Below are 18,673 nucleotides of genomic sequence, written 5' to 3'. Positions count from 1 at the left end.
AAATGATGGAATTTTAGTTTTATCAGATACCTGCAAAGTCAGACCATTACAGCAGAGCTGTACAGTGCTCCAGTGGTGCACACAGTCAGGTCTGCCAATTATCCTGCTCATTCCCCAGCATTTGCCATTGGCCAAGAGCAGGGATGGGAATCCACTGGCTCATTTCCTCGTCAGGTTTGGTTCTGAGCTAAAACCACATTATTAGTGTCCCATTCCTCACAAAGACACCAGGTTCTCCTGTGAAATGCCAAGGGGCTGGATCCAGTGAGGACATTCCCTGGAGCTGTGAAAGTCACAGGGACCAGGCACAGCTGAGCCCTGGAGAGGTCAAAGCCCCAGAATTTCACACTCAAACTTTCAAAGACTTTGGGGTCTCTCTCCTCCTCAGCCCCCTCTGCTCCTGTGTGCTGCCCTGCCCCTTTTCCCTTGGAGGAAGACTGTGATGATGTAAGTGGACAATGCAGGGAGCAATAGTGGGGTAGGGAGAGCCTGCAGGAGATCGCCTGCAGCCAGAGGACACAATTACTGCACCAACTGTCCGGCCAGGCCCAGCCAGGAGACTCCACTTAATGTAATTGAGTGTGAAGGCAGGCTGGAGACACTGCACCCGCTGCCTCAGCCCCCCCTGCCACAGTATAGACACTATTGGCTGCTAATTGGCGCCAGTGGGCTGGTGCTAATTGTGCTCATGTCTTGGGCTGAGGACAGGCATGTGAAGGATGGAGGGGTCTGCTGGGAATAGGAGGAGGGGAGAGCCAGGGAGACAGTGGTCATACAAGTTGGAACAGGGCTTTAATTTCATATCAAATATTTAAGTAAGTGAGTGGAGGATCTGTGAACTCTCTTTGTGGTAACCCACAAAAGGCCTTGGGGAATAGCACCCCCCTGCCTCCAGCCTAGCCATGAGCTGTCTGAAGGCCTCTGTTCCTCTTCCTCCTTAGCTTTGTTTAATTAATTGAGAGAATTGCTAACGATCCTTTAGTCCTCTTCATACATTCTCTGCTTTCTGCCATTGCATCTTCCTTCTTTATTTCAAAGATTCAGCTTTTCCAAATCCAGGGCTATCCAATATTTACACATGGAAATTTTGGCTATGACAGCTAAGGAAGAGATCAGGCTCATTACCCTGAAATTGGAGACAGTCTGCTTTGTACCTGCAAGGCCAGGATGAGCAGTGGGGACTGTGTGGTGTTGTTTCTTATAAATATCCAGTCAGGCTTCTGAAAGTAAAACTTTGCATGCATCAGATGTTAGTAAGACATATGTTCAGATATACTCATTTTGGGTAGGACCACCAGTTCAGATGTGAATTATACCTGCATGCTGTCTTGCTTCTAAGATTTTAGTCTCAAAAATGGGCAGGGAAAGTCTAATTAAGCTGTGCTGTGCTGGAAGCAGGGCCCCTGCAAGGAGATGACCTGGCTGTGAGGGTGTGCTGGTGAAGGGGGAGGTTGGTACATGGGACAATGCTCTTCACTCCACCCAAAGTGAATGACTTTCATGATGCTAAGGTGCACCAGCCTTTGATATATCCTGGGAAGAAGCTGGCAAAGTCAGGAACTCTGCTGGGAGTTCTGGCTGCCACCATTAGTTTACAAGTCCTGGTTCAGAAACTTGGATGTACTCTACTCGGGGATTGAAGTGCAGCCAATTTCACCTGAGTTCAGATTCTGTCTCTCAGATCCAAGTGCTGCATAGGTTCGTCTTGAGCTGAAGGTGGTAGATTTTCAGATGTTCTACACTTTCCTCCTTTCAGTGTTTTAAAGTCAAAGTGGTTTAGGTACTTGTGCCTTGATTTTGAGTGACCTGGAACCTTGTGATGCAGTTTTGTGACAGTGTGACCATGGGAAGCATCATCCAGAGGTACAAGCTCATCCTGCCTGGGGGTTCCTCTCATCTCAAATAATTCCATAATAATGATTTGCATTTGAAAACAAAATCTCCTCATTACATTGAAAGCAATTATTTTCTTTCTTTGTTTACTGATAAGTTTCTACATGATCCAGGTTTTTGTATATATCATTCCTTCCCAAAGAAGCTGGAAGGAAAGGCACGATCAGGGTTGAGAGAGAGCAATGATCAGTGTCTTGTCTTATTTTTATGAGAAATCACAAGATGTTCATGGACATGATGTCCCCAGTTCCTCCTAAAAATGGACCATAATGGGCCTTGCAGTGCTGTACCAAACAATGCATAAATAACTTTAAACTTGAGCTGTTTTAATTGTGTTACATTTGTCTGGTGTGTAATACAATGATGACTTGTTTGGCCTCAAGGCACTGCTGCTATAAAATGTTCAATATTAAATAATAATTGCAGAAAGTACTTTAATAGGTTCTCTGGGCAGGATGTTCCAAATACATATCTCACAGGCCACTGCATTCAGATAACAGTTTCAATCTAGAATTAATTTTTAATGTACTGATAGCTAGGCAATTTTAAGCTTTTTATAAATTATCACAATATGCGGATTCTTGGGTGAAAGGCTTAGGCATAGGCATCCAAAGTTCTCTGCCTCTTTCTCTCAAAATGCAATCCTAGAACTGATGTATGAGGCCTTTAAACTCCTTTGACAGCATGTCACTTTTACTAAGGCAGGCACAAAATGAGTGAAAGCTCTGCAGTGATTTGTTTCAAAACCTAAGTTCCAAATCCCAAGCTCATTAACTATCTGTTCTGTCTAACAATCAAAATGTGCCTACCTCTTCCCTGCAGACACCAGCTTCCTGAATATGGCATCCTTAAGAGAGCCTGTAAGCTTGAGAGAAAAGCAAACCATCATAGGTCAGGGATATATTGGGCCAGACTTGTACCAGGTACTGAAAGATGCTGTACATGGCTTTCCTTTCTTTCTTCTGCTTTCCTCTTCAAAGGAGTTCATGGCTTGTGAGGGTTCATCAGATCCTTTGCTCGAGCACATACATTAGGGCTGTTGATGGCTCCTACAGGGTGCACGAAGTACCTTTAGCACCAGAGCTTCAATTCTGCTTCTTACTTCGTTGTTCTCCTCATCCCTGTGGATCTAACTCTTCAGTGCAGTGCTGAGATAGCCAGGCTAGCTCCCAGGCAGCTAAGAAAAAATGCAGTGGCCTGGTTGGTGTGAGCCCTTCTGAGACTGTCCTCATATTTTCTTCTTTCCTTCCTTTTATTGTGGGTTTTTGTGCTTTCCCTTGAGTCAACACTGGTGATCTCACAGAGGGGCAGGGAATCAGCTCGCCGCTCCAGCTGAAAAATGAGATACCTCCATTTGTCTTTCTTTATCATTCTTCTAGTTTTGCTATGCTTGTTTGTAGGTCAGAAAGCTGAGCTGGTTAGTTGGGAAGTGGTTAGGATCACTAGTACTGATGGAAAGGAAGGAACAGGAATGTGTAGTTTGCAGCACTGAGACCATCCCTCTGTGGTCTTTATTTGGCTTAATCCAGTTATAAACTTAATCCAACAAGTAGAGTTTGTTTAATCAAATGCCCTCTTCTTGGCCATATTATGGAGATCACATCACAGAGGGCCATGTTCACTGAGCTCAGTTTGGAGCAGATCTCTCTCATATCTATTTTAAAACTGAGATTATGTCACTAAAAGAGCACCATGATGTGCTGGGAGGGATCTCTTTGATGGATCTGAATCAGGAGAGTGTCAATGGCCTGATGGCTCAAGTGCTTCCAGCTGGGCATGGACTGGTACCTTGCTGAGTAGGAATGGACCTGCTGATAACATGCAGAAGGAACATCAGCTGGATGTCTCTAGAGCTGTGCGGCCTTGGGCAGGGTCTCTGCAGCACTTCTATCCTCTGCCAGTTTCCAAGAGTGCAGCCCGAGAGACTAAGCCCAGTTCTCTCCCAGAAATCATAATCCATATCTTCAGGCATGGAACTCCCCTTTGGCATCATGCTGAGTTTCTCTTGGACCTTTGCATCTATCTGTGCTTTAGGAAGAGGGAATATCCTAGGAGTTTCTTCTAGGTCAGCCTAGGGATGTGTGTGGGGCTTATTTGTGTGAGAAAACAGATGGTACATTTGATTGTTCTCTGAATTGGGAAACCAAGAAAAGCTGCCATTCTAGTGGAATCTAAGTACAGCAACTGCTTCCTCACTTTCAGTGGGTTAATAACCCAGAACAAAACTATTACAGTCTCTGCCCATTTCAGAGGGTCTGAGCCCAGGGCTTTAAGGAGAGGACAAGGTTTTTTCTTCTTTGTGTATTGTCTTCAATAGGTCAGTGCCAAGGGTAGCAAACTGAATTATTCTATCAATATGGATCCTGTTTTTCTTCCTTCAGAGGATTCCTGTATATTATGTTGCAGTACTGCTTTGAAAGGCAACTCTGACCAAAAAATAAAGGGAAGAACTCAATTCCACTGTCTTAAGCTGCGGAATGTTTTTCCTTTAAAGCCTCTCCCTCCACCCCAAGCCTTTCCTCTGGACACATTTTAAGTGAACTCATTGGTGCTGAAAGAGATTGGTTTGACAGGCTTGATGATTCACACCTTCTGTTCAGCTTCCTACTTCAACTGAAAAGAGGAGAGGTCAACAGTTTTAATGTAAGGCTGTGATTACTGTAATTCTGACTGGGTAGGAAGTATCTGAATCCAAGACCTCATTCTTCCATTAGGCAGTGGAAGAATTTGCACCCCATGTGTGATATTCATGAGACATTGAGCCTAGACCTCAAGATGTGTAGTGGTGTCACCTCTGGGTTTCCTTTTGGACACACCAGTTCTCACCAAGCTGCTCAGAGTGTGTGGTGTATCTGGTGATGTCACTGCTGCAAGGGCTTGCTTGCACTGCATTGCAATCAGATCATTTTTACATGGTAAATAGCTATTAATTACTGCTGCTGGAGTGTTTGTGCACAAAAACACTCTCCTTGAAAGCTGAGTATCTAGCTAGAGTGCTAAATGTGGGTGCATATTAATGACTGAGGAGCTCATTAGCTATACTTGCAAAGATGGAACAAATGAAGTTTCCTGAGTGTCTCTGCAAACCCATAAAGTGAAAATGCATCTCTGTACTCAGAGCAAGAAACAACACAACAAACACAACCCTACATTCAAGGCCACTCAGCCCGGTTGATTGATGGACAGTTCCTCCTGACCATGCAGAAATTCACCCTTCTGAAGGCATAGACACAAAGGTTCAAAGTGTGCAGTTCAGTTTCAGCACTGGCTGTAGAAATGTGACTTCACAGAAATTTCCCCGTGTCTGTGTCCATCAAATCCTGTCCCAGTGTGTCTATCCCTGTACTTCCCACACAAATGATGGCCACGTGCAGCACACCCTGTCACAGCACACACAGTTTTGCCTTTCTTCATCAAAATAAGAAATCCCATTGATTTTTACTTTTCATGCTTCCGTTACCAGCTCCTGCTAACAACTGCCACTGCTGTTCCTTATCAATATTTGATGAGTAGGGTGAGGTGGAATGGAGAAGCCCTGTGAGTTTCTCCTTCTAAATGGTCTCTGTGAGGGTTGAGGTTTTGTGGCTTATGTTTATTTTCTGTCTGTTTTACTCAGTTGATTCAGGTCCTGAAGGTGACTGCTGCTAAAAGATAGGATGGAAATAGCATGGAAATAGGACATCTCTCTTCCCCTATACCCTATACGCTGTTCATGCCTTTATCTCTCTCTTTGCCCCCTTGAGTAGGCTCATGGATGATTTTGTGGGCTTTTGAGTTTTTAGATCCTTGGTGAAATTCATCAACAGTGGAAGGTCAAGCAGCACTTATCTGTATGTGGCCAACATAACTTCTCCTTAACTAGTTTTTCCCAGGCTTTATCCAGCTAAGTGTTCTCAAGAAATGAGCTCTCATTTTTAAAATTATCTTTCAAGTCACAGAATTAGTGACTATCCTAGTACCTTACTAAGTTGTGCCTTAAAAAAAGAGGTACTCCAGAATAGAGTAGCATGCCTTCAGGACATGTCTCTGAGTTGTAACTCTTCATTTATTTTCACTTGTTATAACAAAGAAGCTTACATAGTACCTGAGAATCTTTTTTTTCCCTCATGCTTAGGCAGCTATTAAAATTTACTTAATGGATGTGAGCTTATGTCAAAGTAAGGTCAAAGGCTCATTCATTACTGAAATGAGAATTCAGTGCTTTGCTTAAAACAGCATTTCTGCAAATACTTTTCATTCTAAAGAGCTAGTTGGAGTTTAGCTCTAAAGAGCTAGGATGAAGTCTTTGAGGGCCATAACCCAGAGAGCAGTACATGAAACATCATTTCAATGAGCCCTGTGGTGAGAATATTTGAGAAGCAAACAAGGCTCAGAAAACGCAGCAGAGAGAGTGTGGAAGCCTGGCACACTGCGAATGCTTGGCTGCCAGTGATGGAGGAACAGGCTGCCAGCACTGCAGCTTCTGCATCTGCCACCTGATTTCAGATAAGTGAGCGCAGGCACTCAGGTTGGCAGCTGCAGGATAATCCCAGCAGCTGTGATCAGCTGAAATGTGCTGGTGGCATCCCAGAACATGGGAGACCCACCAGCAAACACAGGATGCTGCCAAGGTGTTGCTGGGAATAACCCCCTTCCCCCTTCCCTAAGATTTTGGGCTGCAAGGGCTCATTGCAGGGAGATGGAGGTTTGTCATCAGTTAGGCTGGATGTAGGTGTAGGCATCAGGACCTCACCTGTACCTACTGGGATTAAAACAGGGGAGCAGCTGAAGGGGGAACTTACAAGGCTAGAAAAACTCCTTGTTTTTACTGTAGCCATCAATAGCCATTATAGGAGTGACTGGCAAATGACTTAAAGATCTGCATAAGCCTCATAATCACATAAGGCAAAACATTGGTTAAGGAAAACCAATGTATGCTTCTTCAGTTCAAGCAAAGATATTTTGTATTGAGCAAAATGCTTTTTGCCTCATTTTAATGTTGGTTTTTTCATCTTGGTATGGTATAAAATTTGCAAGTTAAACAAGTTGGGCTTTTTGGTGGCTTCATTTCAAATGTAAGTACCTGGGGATGTCTTCTGGTTTCATGCTTCTGTTCCTGTGATGGCAAAGTTCAACCTCTCCTTGTTCTTGCTGTGCTCTGACCATAAGGACCTCTTTAAAAATGAGCATTAAAAGTCATCTGGAGGACAGCTTAGGGATCTAGGTAAGTGACTGAAACATCTGCAAACGTGTAGGGGACAAGAGAAAACATCAGCATGTGGCACCAAGAGCCTTCAAATATGTCACCAATCTACTACAAGACAAGTAACAAGAGAGGGAAAGGCATAAGCCGGGCAAAGCTCTTGGGATGGCAGCTTTTCCATGCACGGCATAAATCTTGAGCTTGTCTGATGTGTGCTCTGAAATGCTGCTGGGTGAAGAGAAAGAAGGGATTGTGTCTCTCAGAATATAACTCTTTCCAAGTTCCTCAGGGTGACACAAGAATCAGCAACACACAAAATTCTTTGGGTTGTTTTGTTTGATTTTTTTCGGGAATTTTTATGTTTCTTAGTCTGTTTTTCTTTTTTTCTTTTCCTGGAGACCACCACTTTTAACTCTCCTCTGTTGCCCTTCTTTTTTTATGCTTTCAAGATTGCTGGTGTCCAGAATTCAGTGCAGGGCCATCTGGAGACCCTCTGCTGCAGCATCATTAATCCCATGCAAGGCAGGTTGGCTATGCTCATTTCACATCTACAGATGTGCACAAATCTAATTATCCATCTCCTGTACAAGTCTGACAGAAAAATTGTAGCTGAGTCCTTGGAATTTAGTGAAAAGACTTAAGAGTTTCACATACTTTGAAGCTTTCTTTGGACTCAGGTTAGGATTGAAAGCTGTTTGTTGGGAGGTCTGGAGGCCTTCTTCCAGCTTTCCTTTTAGGTTTCTTCTAGTGAGCAAGTTAGTGGTTCTCTTCCTGTATGATGACTGTGGGGTCTGTGGGCAGTGTGAAGTTGGTGAGCAATGCTGGGATCAGGTGTCCACGTGGGATCAGTCACACAGTGATGCCAGCTTAACTTTAGAGTGTTGGGTTATGTCCTCTATAGCTGGCTTTTCCCTGTTTCTTGGACCCATAGTCTGCTTTGGGGAGATACACCAGGTTATTCTTCTCCTTAGTCTTGCATCCAAACCTTTTGGGCAGCACATGCCCAGGTTGATGTGGGCACCACAGAAACCTCTGCCCTAGTTCTACCCCCAGGCAATGTGTCCAGATTCCATTCCCAGTGACAAAGCAATTCAGTTCTGTCTTCCAAATGGTTTAGCAAACCACATCCTTTCTGTAAGAGAAAAATGATCTTTCTTCATTTGTAATATCTTTCCTAAAATGTGCTGTACAATCATGTCTCTAAAATATATGAGGCGACAGAGCAACTATATTGAAAAATAGCACATACTTGGCCAGTTTTGCTAATAAGTAAAATATACTGGTCTGAATATGACAACTGTATGTGTTGAAATATATTGAAAACATATTTGGATCATTCCACATAGACTGAAATACTGAAAACTGGCCAAATCTGTAAAAAATTTAAGTCTGTGTTTTATATGTTACATATTTAAAAACCATTTTCACAAATAAATAGCAAGGAACCTTGCTACGAAGATGTGGGAAATACTAATCAGGCTTTATTTTTTCCTGATGGGAACCAGTGATCATGGATGCTGTGTCATTACAGACACTGTGGTAAGAGTTAACCTGGCTGCTGGCTCATAATTTGTGCTGGGCCCAGCACAGGGGTCCATTGATCTTAATAGAGACCACTCAAGAACGGGGAATTCCAACAGTAACAGCTCCCTCGGCATTGCTGGTGCTGATTTAAGTCTGAGCATTTCTTCCTTTGCAGTCTCTTTGGATTAGCCTGGGAATGGATGGGAGAGTGGGAGTGAGAGCAGTTGTGACAGCTCTTAGATGGAGGAGCTTGCAATTTCTAGAGAAATGAGAAATTTCTGGAGGCTGAGGATTCAGACAGTGATATGACCCCATAGACAATGCAATTGTCCTGGCCTTTGCATGAAAACAGGGACCTCCATTTATTGTTATCTCCTGCTGGCATTCCTAAGCATTCTCTAGGTAAGTCCAGAGATGTTTGGATACCCTGGATCCTCTGGGAAGTGTCTTTTTGCAGCATTACACAGAGTTACCTTTTGAGTTTTTGTGTGTATTATTATACCTCTGAAAGGTGTAGGGCAGGAGACCCTGGTGTCTTGCCATGGAGGATCCAGGGCTTTCTCTCCCTGCATGTTGTAGCAGTGAGATTCCCCAGTGGAGATGGAAGCCTTTGGATGTGCTTCTGGTTGGGGTTGGGATGGTCTGCTGTGCTGATGGACCTGTTGTGTTGCCAGGGAATGTATTTCTGGTGATTGCAATTGAAGGCAAATTAGGGACCTCACTAAGTTAGAGATGAGTGTTTTAGAGAAAGTAAAAAGGCCATTTGAAGACTTGTGAGGAGAACCAGCTCTCTTTGAGAGCTGGTTGGTAGAATCAGCAAGGGCTTGACTTCCTTATCCAAGGTTAGACCAGGTCAGTGGCTGAGGGAGGAGATGTCACCTAGAGAGCAGCTTTTAAAGGAAGACCACTGTCCCCTGAGATGACCTTTGTGCCTGATTTGGAGGTGAACAGAGTTTTCTTTGATTCTTAAAACTGTCCAATTCTTCTGTTAGGAAAAAGCATTTAAGCCAATTTGGAGTCCTAAATCTGGCTCACTGTGGGAATGAATCATCAATTTCTCAAGCAGGAATCATGAATCCTATGATCCTCTTGACCAGGTGAATGGACTTCTGACAACTACACCACACAAAGTTTGTGCAAACATTTATCTGCATGCAGAAAGTTGGAGAGAGACCAGCCCCAGACAGAACTGAGACTGAAAGTCAGGTACATCAGGGGTCCTGTCATGAGGTGACCAAGGAGGCTTAGGAATGTCTAAATGGGAATCGTGGTTGTTTTACACTTCCAAGATCCCTTGTGCCCTGAAGATGAGCTCCTCCGAGTAGTGCCCTTGTGTTCTGAACAGCATCAGCCTGCTGAGAGCTGGAATACCTCTACATCCCTAATGAAAACAAGGAGCAAACCAGAATTCTCCTGAAAAATAAACAAGCCCACTTCCATGACCCCTTCTTGACCTCCCAATGAGGTGCTAATTACTAGAGGATTAGCACCTCTTCTGTGTCACAATGCACTCAGCCAAGGAACAGGAGGTGACAACACTCAGCACAAAATGCAAATCCAGAAGAATTAGTCCAAGGGCAAGAGACAAGTCTCAAAGTTAAGAACAGAGAAACCTTCTCCGTTGTGAGTTCAACCTGTTGTCACAGAAACGACCTAAGTTACTGCCTTTTGGAGGAGTTAGGCAGGAATGGAATCTTTTTTTTTTTTTTTTCCCCTTCATGGTAGGCAAATATTCAGCTTTTCTTAATTTGACTTCACAGTTTAACAGAGATCATACTTTCAGTGTGGCTGCAGCGACAGCAATATGAAAAAGGGCTTATTAAAAATTAATTACACCAGCAGAAGTATCTCTATGTATCTGTGTCTGTGTTGAAACACCATCCCTGTTGCACCCCATCCAGTGGCTCAGTGATAAGCTGGAATGAAAACTGTAGGAATTAGTGCTTGCAAAGGAAGCCCTGCAGAGATGTGTGTGATCTGTCCTGTCAGGCTGGGTGAGATGATCTCACAAGCTTCAGTGCCTCTCTTTGTCACATCGAATGGATAAAGTCTTTCTGTGGTGGCTACTGTGGTCTTTATGTGGGGATTTTCACCCCTTTGATCCTGTGTGGGATGGGAAATTGTATAGGGTATGGTTATATTTGCATGAGACTTTGTATTGGTTTTTATTTTTGGCAGGAAATACTTATTGGAAAAGGGAGTAACTTAAGCTGATTCCAAACACCAAAGGGAACTTGGCCCAAGGGAGGGAATTTCTGAGGTGTGGAACAGCCCAGTCTGGTGGCCGAGGTATCCATCTGGAAGGTGTGAAATGAAAGCCTTTGCTGCCAGGTACTTCATGATACTGGAGCAGACAAGCACAAATCTCCTTGGGAGCAAACTGGCACAACTGTCCTGTAAAACAGGTGACAGCCCAGGACTTTCCTGAGGGAGAGAAGACAAGCTGTAAATCAGAGTCTTCTGGGGCTCAAGAACCTCTCCTGGGCAGCAGCTTACTGCTATTCTGAGTTTGGGGGCTTTTTCCTGAGTGGAAGTTCACTCATGAACCTGAGACTGCTGCTCTCATTACATTTTTTTCCGATGAGGCTTTATTCTTGGAAAGGGGAAAGTTTCTGGTTTGAATATTTGAATTTTCCAATAGAAGTTCTCATCAATAAATTCCTGACCAGCTCCCCTCTGACCAGCTGTTTTACTTCTACCCACTTTCTCAGTTTTCTTAGATGTGAACATGAGCTGCTTATACAGCAGCCCAGAGAGCTACCTTTGGATGAGATACACCCTCCTCAGTAGTTAAGCCATTTCAAGCTGTACTTTTTAGTCCTAGCCTTGTTCATGGAGGTTTCTTTTGCTTTTCTCTTTCATGGATGCAAATCTTGATGTCTCAGTTGACTCTGGCACTGCTGCCTGTGCTCCCCGTGGCAGAGGAGATGGGATTGCGCCTCCTGGCTGAGAGGGCTGTGGCAGACATGCTGCCTCGTGTCATTTCCTGTTTGCAGAATCACCTCAAGCATTTTCAGATGGGCCAAGAGACTCCTGTCTACATTGTTCTTCTGCAAAGGGTATGTGTGGTACAGGGCCAAGTGACACAATCAGGATCTCCTCAGTGTAGTGTTTGACTGGGACCTTGGAAAAATAACTGGATTACTATCTCCACCTTATCCTAAACATGCCTGCCTCCTTTTACAGTTTTTGTTGCACAGTGTTGTTGCCAGGATGGATTTATGCTGGGCCATTTTCCACTCCAGCTGCGTCATCACAATCATTGTCATGAGAACACAAAAGCAGAGACTGAATGCCCTGTGCCTTCTGAAGAATATATTTATCCCATTGCACTGTTGTGACTTTCGGGGTGCCATGTGCTGGTGGCTGCTAAAGAAAAGACTTCCTGATGCTTGATTACCAGGGATCCTCAAAAGCCAGAATGACTCCTTGCTGTCCCAAATAGCCTGGCTTGAGTATGTAAAGTGAAGTTGCCAAGTGAAGAACAATTCCTAGAGGACAGGAGTGGAGTCCAGTGCCCAGAACCCAGCCCTGAGGAAGTATTTTGGTGGGGTTTTGGTGCCCACACCCTCGGCCGTGCACAGACGTTCTCTCTCCGCCAGAAGGCGCTGTTGGACAGGGCACAGCCCGGGGGTGCCACCACGCACCGGGGTGACATCCCCGGAGTCCCGTACCAGTGCCTCAGTTTCCCCATTCCCCAGTGTTCTGAGAAATAGTGACCAATGTGACACAGAGCAACTGGATGTTATTAAGTCACCAAAGGAGTTGGTCAACCCACATCTGTGCTTTAGAAAACCGAGATCAAACCAGATGCCTTCAGGCTCCTCTGCGTGACACTGAGCCACAGAAGGTGAAGAAACTGTTCCTTCATAATTTCATTGGTTTCCCATTGCTCTGTGCCCTGCTCTCATCTCCAGCCTCCTGGAACATTTTGCCATGGGGCCTGAGGGAAAACAAGTGCTCATGTGCTAATTTTACAAGCTGCCATGGCTGCAGCAAACAACACGTGGGGTGGTCAGGGCAGGCTCTTCCTCAGACTCACAGCCTGGCACAGCAGCCTCACTGCCATTCCAGCTGGCAGTTTGGTACCAGCCAGAGAGTTCTTTTTGCAGTACTGATTAGACAATCTGCTGATTGATCATGGTGGGGGAATCTAACAGCAATCAGGCTTCCTTCATAGTGTGCGGATGCTGAGACAGGCTTGGTGCTTCCCTGGGTCTCATAAGCATCTCCTCAGACAGGCCTCTTCCTTCCATTTGCTTTGTTTGCAGAGCTCTGTGTGGTAGAAAGTGACTTTCTTTACTGTTCATAGAATGATCTAAAGAAATTATTTGAGAAGAGTCCCAGCTCCTACTGGAATACTCTGCTTTGCAGGAGGAATGTGTGACTGCCCACCAGCCTGTCCACCAAGCTGCAGCCCAAGTGCTGTCTGTGTTCATGAAGAGGGAAATAATTCCATGTCTAGAGTCCACTCTGAGACTCAAATAAAGAAACAAGCTTTAGGTCCATATCTTCTGTGCAGTCATGCAATGGACAGGGACAATCTGGTACCTTGTGCTTGTCCTCTCTGCAGTTCCTGGCTGTCAGCAGCTGCTTCTTGCTGGTATCATATGAAGCAGAACCAGTGATTTCAGTAAATGAGACAAATACAGAATTCTTCCTCAGCATCTCCAGCTCCACCAATTTCATCTTTTCCTTCCAGCCCTCGAGTACATTAAATGGTTTGGCCTAATGAAGCTCTCTGATCTTACAATCACTCCACTCTCAGTGACCTTCTGTGGCAGCAGATAATATTTAAAAGCCTTATGTGCCTGCAGAGGCTCCTTGTCTCTCTTTTGGGTTAATAGTTAAAAATTCATGGTTGTTTTTCAAAACCTAAATTGCTTTACTCTCTGCAAATGATTCCCCTTTCAATTCAAAATCAAACCTTTGTCTAGACTCAGCAGACTCTTGGCTAATAGCTCTGGCAGGCAAAGATACCAACAGTTTATCAAGATATTCACTTTATACCCCAAACTCAGCTCAATTTCATGAGGTGGTTTTTGTTTTCTTTTTTTTCAGTGGCAGAAGAGTGTTTAGCTAATTGGGTTAAGGAGCCTTAGATGTTCCTTGGCTCTCCGCAGAGTGTTTCTTTTTTAGCAGTGCCAATTTCCTTAACAAATGTATTTCATTGTGTGGTGCATTTGATCCTCATATCCGGAACTGTGTGTGAATCCTGAACCACCCCTGAGCTGCCTTTCCAGCTGCCATGGTACTGACTGCACAAGGCTCCACTGACTTAAAAAGTGACCTTAGAATTCAGAGGCCTAGTTCTAAATAAATGAGAACATAAATAAAGATAAAACAATGCAGCTCCTTCAGGCCCATGTGTGATTTCCCCCGTGGAGCTGCTCCCGTGGCTGTGTCTGTCACCCTCAGTGGGTCTGTGCAGAGGTTTTCGTGAGGTCCTCTCTCAGGTGTTTGACAGTTGTCTGTATAGAACTGCCTTTCCTTTTACTCAGGGCTCAGAGAAGGCTCAGCAGTGATTTGAAAATTATGATCAGAAAATTTGAGGCTTCTGCACTCAATGTTTGAGCTTTGGAAAGACATCTAGGTGTCAGGCTGGAAGTCTGGAAGGCCTGGCTGTGGAGGTCAGCAATGCTAAGCCTGTGCAGAAAATGTTTATCATGTAGAAGAACTTAGCTAAGACTGACTTGTTAAAAGAACAGCTCCTGTCTGAGATTTTGTATCAGTGTTTAGGGTCTTCCTCTCGTGGGTAGAGCCACTTGGTACCTAAAAGAGCCTTAGCGGGTAAGCTCAAGTCCCATTTAGTTTAAAACTCTTTTATTTTTGCATCTTCTCAGCAGGCTTATTGTGAACTACTCAAATATTCAGAGTCCCATGTGCCTTACTACTAAATCCATGCTACAAGCAGTACCAGAGAGACTTGAAGTATTACATACACTTGAAATCTCATTTATTTTTCTGCCAGAACAGTAGAAAGGAACTTTAGTGTAAATGTGAAACAAGCTTTCAGTCTTGGGGGTTGTAGTCCTGGGTTGTGTAAAGGTTTGATTACCCAGTGTGGTGTTCTCACATGAGGAGATCTCCACTGTAACTGCAAATTGCTGTACAGCCTTAATCTGGCCACAGCTGCATGTACTACTGCAAGAGTAAATAAAATAATACTTAGAATGGATAAATATTTTATTTGCATGCTGGAACATATTAAAACTGTATTTTCCAGCCCACCCAAGGTGAAAATAAATACTGAGAAGCTGAAGGAAAGGAAAAAAGCGAATCACTGTCACAAACCATTTTAGAGCTGAGACTAGAGGCTGCTCTCTGGCTTTTTGGCAATCCTTCCTACCAGGGCACTGTAAGTCTAAGTATTGTTATTTCTTGCTGCTGGAAGAAAAGAGGATTACCTTTGGGTAGAACAGCTACTTTCTGTTATTTTCTTTCAGGATTAAAGTGGGCAACTTTCTTCTGATTACTGATAATAATTATGGCTATAACTACTTACATGTTAAAATATGCAATCCTAGATCAAATGACAGAAATGGCAAGTGGAGCTCTTCAGTGGCTTGACTGGAATGAACTCAAATGTTAACTTCACAAGTATTCAGCTTACAGACTTCAAAGAGACACCCTTTATCCTAACTCTATATTTATTTTTTCCCCAATTTTTTGCATTTAACTAAAAAGGCTGTTGGAGAAGCAAGGCTTGAGGGAGGATTGGAGTTGGCAAAGATGAAGGAAACAAACAGCACTCTCCTGATGCCTGCAACACCTGCTTTCCCCAGGAGCAGAGCATTAATTTAAATTAGAGCTCACAGCTGCACAGAGACAGGAGCAGGAGGTAGCTCATGCTGTGTCCTGGGTGAGAGTGCTCCTGCTGTGACCTGGAGCAGCTCTCAGAGCAGCTCCAGCAGGTGGTAAAGGGCTTCCGTACCATCCTGATTTCCAGGCATTTACTAATCTCTGGAAATGCAGAAAAGCTTCTTTCTAGGATGCAAGAGGTTCCTGTGATGTGGAGGTGAATGCCAGGGTTCAATATTACCCAAAGTTACCCTTTTGGGAGGACTCTCCAACGGCTGTTGGGATTCTTGGAACAGCCCTTGTGCATCACAGAGAAGGGATAGGAACAGTACTGGGACCATGAAGACCTAAATGTTTGTCTTCACTGCAGTATTGGCTCACACCTTGTGTGTTGTCCCCAGCACAAGCTCCCCTCACACAGGAGAACTCTACACAGTGCTGTTATCCAAAGGGTTGGATCAGAAGGAGCTGCTGGTGTTTGGTTAATGCACCTTCAAGCCACTAACACCTCTCCTGTAATCTTGACTCAAGGGGACTCCACTTGGGCCCTTCCTCTTTGAGTGTGATGGAAAATTCTCCAGTGGGTGACTGGAAAGGATTCAGTGGAGCAGCTCAGCAATGCCCAGAGTTTGTGTTTGTCATGCAAGCAAATTTCAGATTCAGTAGCTGGAATGTTAATGCTCAAACTTATGGCTCAGGGGTAGTAATCTGAGGATGAGCTAATGAACTGTGCCATGCAGCTGAGGTACTCCTTTAAAAATCTTCCTTGAACTCAAGAGTAATGTACATGGACAACCTTGCAGCTCTTTTAAAAGGCACATTCCTGTTCTTTGGATGATGAGTAGATGTTGTACAAGGAAGAATTTCCTAACACACGGGGTTTGTAAGATGTGCTAGTAGTCTGTGGGCGTCATCCTTATCTAATTGTGGGATGGAGTTGCACTCAGTGTGACAAACTTGCTGGGAGAAGTGGAGTAGAGGAGTGGGAGTCCCAGGGCGGAGATGCTGCTAACACCCAGCAATAACCGGTTACCCTGCTTGGCAACCCCCATGTTGGTCTAGGTAAATGGAAATGACTTCATTATTTGTTTGTCCCTTGTCCTAGTGCCTTTTATTTTTAAGCATGCATAACGCAAACCACAGCCCCTGGGGAGCTTAACGAGGGTCTAAGTGGCACCACCGTTCCCTGCTAACAATGGGCTTTTGTTGTTCACACTTTCCCTATCAGAGTGTCCCGGAGGAACGTCCTTGCTTAGGAGACTATATTGTGATGTTATGACCTCAGAGAGGGGTGGGAGAGGAAGGGAGGGTTCAGGTGTATCTTTAACTTACTTGAATAACTTTCTTCTAGTTGTGTTTTCTTCCCACCAGGATCTTTAATGACTGCTCCGAGGGGGCTGGCTCTGAGCTATAAATACAGGCGCGTTATCACCCCGCTGTATTGTGTGCGAGCGCTAATTTCTGTGCTGGGCTTGAACTTGTTGACTTCTGCGGTCGCTGTCAGGAAATGTTGGGTGGGAAAGGATTAAAGAGCCTATTGATGTGACTCGGAATCTCGGGCCAGGAAGGCTGCTTGTATCATCTTAGATCTAGGGACGGTGGTGTTGATACCCAGCCTGGGCTTTTTTTATAGAGTCGCTTTAGTCAGCTCCCTGTTCCTCCCTCCCACCTCCCCCATGGCGAGCACACTGACTCCAGCACTCCAGGCTGGAGTCTCCAAGGAGGAAGTAGACCCTGTAGGCGAATTTCCTGGTATTATGCCATTTTAACAACCTCTCTCTTGATTTAGGTGTTGCAGGCTGGCTAAGAATATTCCTTGACACTTGAAAGGGACCTTTATTGTTTTCTTAATTTGTGAAGAATTACCTTTTTTTTTTTTTTTTTTTTGGTCTCTCCAAACTTTTCTTTGTAGGGTCAGACTGGAGCCATGTTATTGTTGTTAAATTTAGATCTGAGACTATATTAAGTCCTCTGGCAGTCTGCCCCAGCGCTTTCACTTCTTAAAACAGGAAGGCAGGCCTTGGCCTACTTGTGCTCATGTACTTAAAAAGGGTGAGAAGACGACTTTTTACACTGCTGGGAAATAAATATAAAAGTGCACTGTGTATATACAACTACTGTCCTGCTGGAGCCAAGAGACGATTTCAAAGGTTGAAACTCTTTAGGCCTCATGTTCTTCAACAGGAATTAGGTACATAGTGCCTTTTTGGAAAGTTTGTCCCCAAAACAGTTCGGCACATGAAAAAGTCTTGTTCTGTGTGGTGTGGTGGGGTGCAGATCCAGCAGTGTTGGCTGTTGGGATGTAATGGAGAAAGCCATTGGTGCAGCGGGGTTGGTTCCCAGGGCTCACAGCTCCTGCCTGCCTTTGGGGAAGAGCTCTTCCAAAGCCTTCTGCAGGGTCTCATTGGAAAGGTTGGTGTCTAAAATGTAACCCCCTAAATTATGTTTGTGCATCTCAGAGAAAGAAACCTGGCTTCTGAGATTCCCAAGATTCCTGCGGAAGGCAGAGAGGAGGAATGCTCAACACTTCAGGAATAATGACTCACTCAGATTGTGAAGTCTGGCATCTGGGTTTGAAAACTGCCTCTCAGCATTCAGTGTGAAAACAGATTAGAGTATCTGTCCATGTTTGTAAAGAACAACGTGAAATATTAGTCCCTAAACCAAAAAATGATGGGAAAGGGAGAAAGCATGACTACATTAATGACTTTAAATTTTCCTGTTTACCTGTAACCTTTCTTAGCATTTTTAAGCAGACTTGATTGACTCCTGCTTTTTATAGGGATGGCCCAGCCAGAAGGAAAGGAAATATTGCAGCACCTGCAGTTTGTTCTTACAACAAACTGTGGCTGAATGCACACAGATGGTCCCGTGGGCTGTAGGTCTGCGTTCCCCTCAAGTTTTGACTCTTTCCCTGTGCCATTTCTGTAGCTAATCCTTCCTATCAGCAGACAGCTAGGAGCCAGCAGCCCATTGAAAAGGGAACCAGACTGAGGACAGGCTGCTGAGAGGAGTAGAAAAACTGTTCCTTTGAGGACTCTATAGATTTTATTTTTTTTTTCCCTGTGTAAAAGCATTCTTATTCTGATATATATGATGGGGGTAGGGGGCCACAAACTGCGATAAAAATACCTCTGAGCTTCACCAAGGCTCTTTCTACCTTTTCATAATTCAAGAGTCTGTCAATCAGAGCCCCAAAGGAGAGGAGGATGTGTGAGGCTGTGTAGGAGGGCTGGGGGCAGCAGAGACAGCAAATACCACTGTCCTCCAGAC

Source organism: Haemorhous mexicanus, chromosome 19, assembly GCF_027477595.1.
Source record: "Haemorhous mexicanus isolate bHaeMex1 chromosome 19, bHaeMex1.pri, whole genome shotgun sequence".
NCBI lineage: Eukaryota > Metazoa > Chordata > Aves > Passeriformes > Fringillidae > Haemorhous > Haemorhous mexicanus.
Note: the sequence above shows the minus strand (reverse complement) of the source record.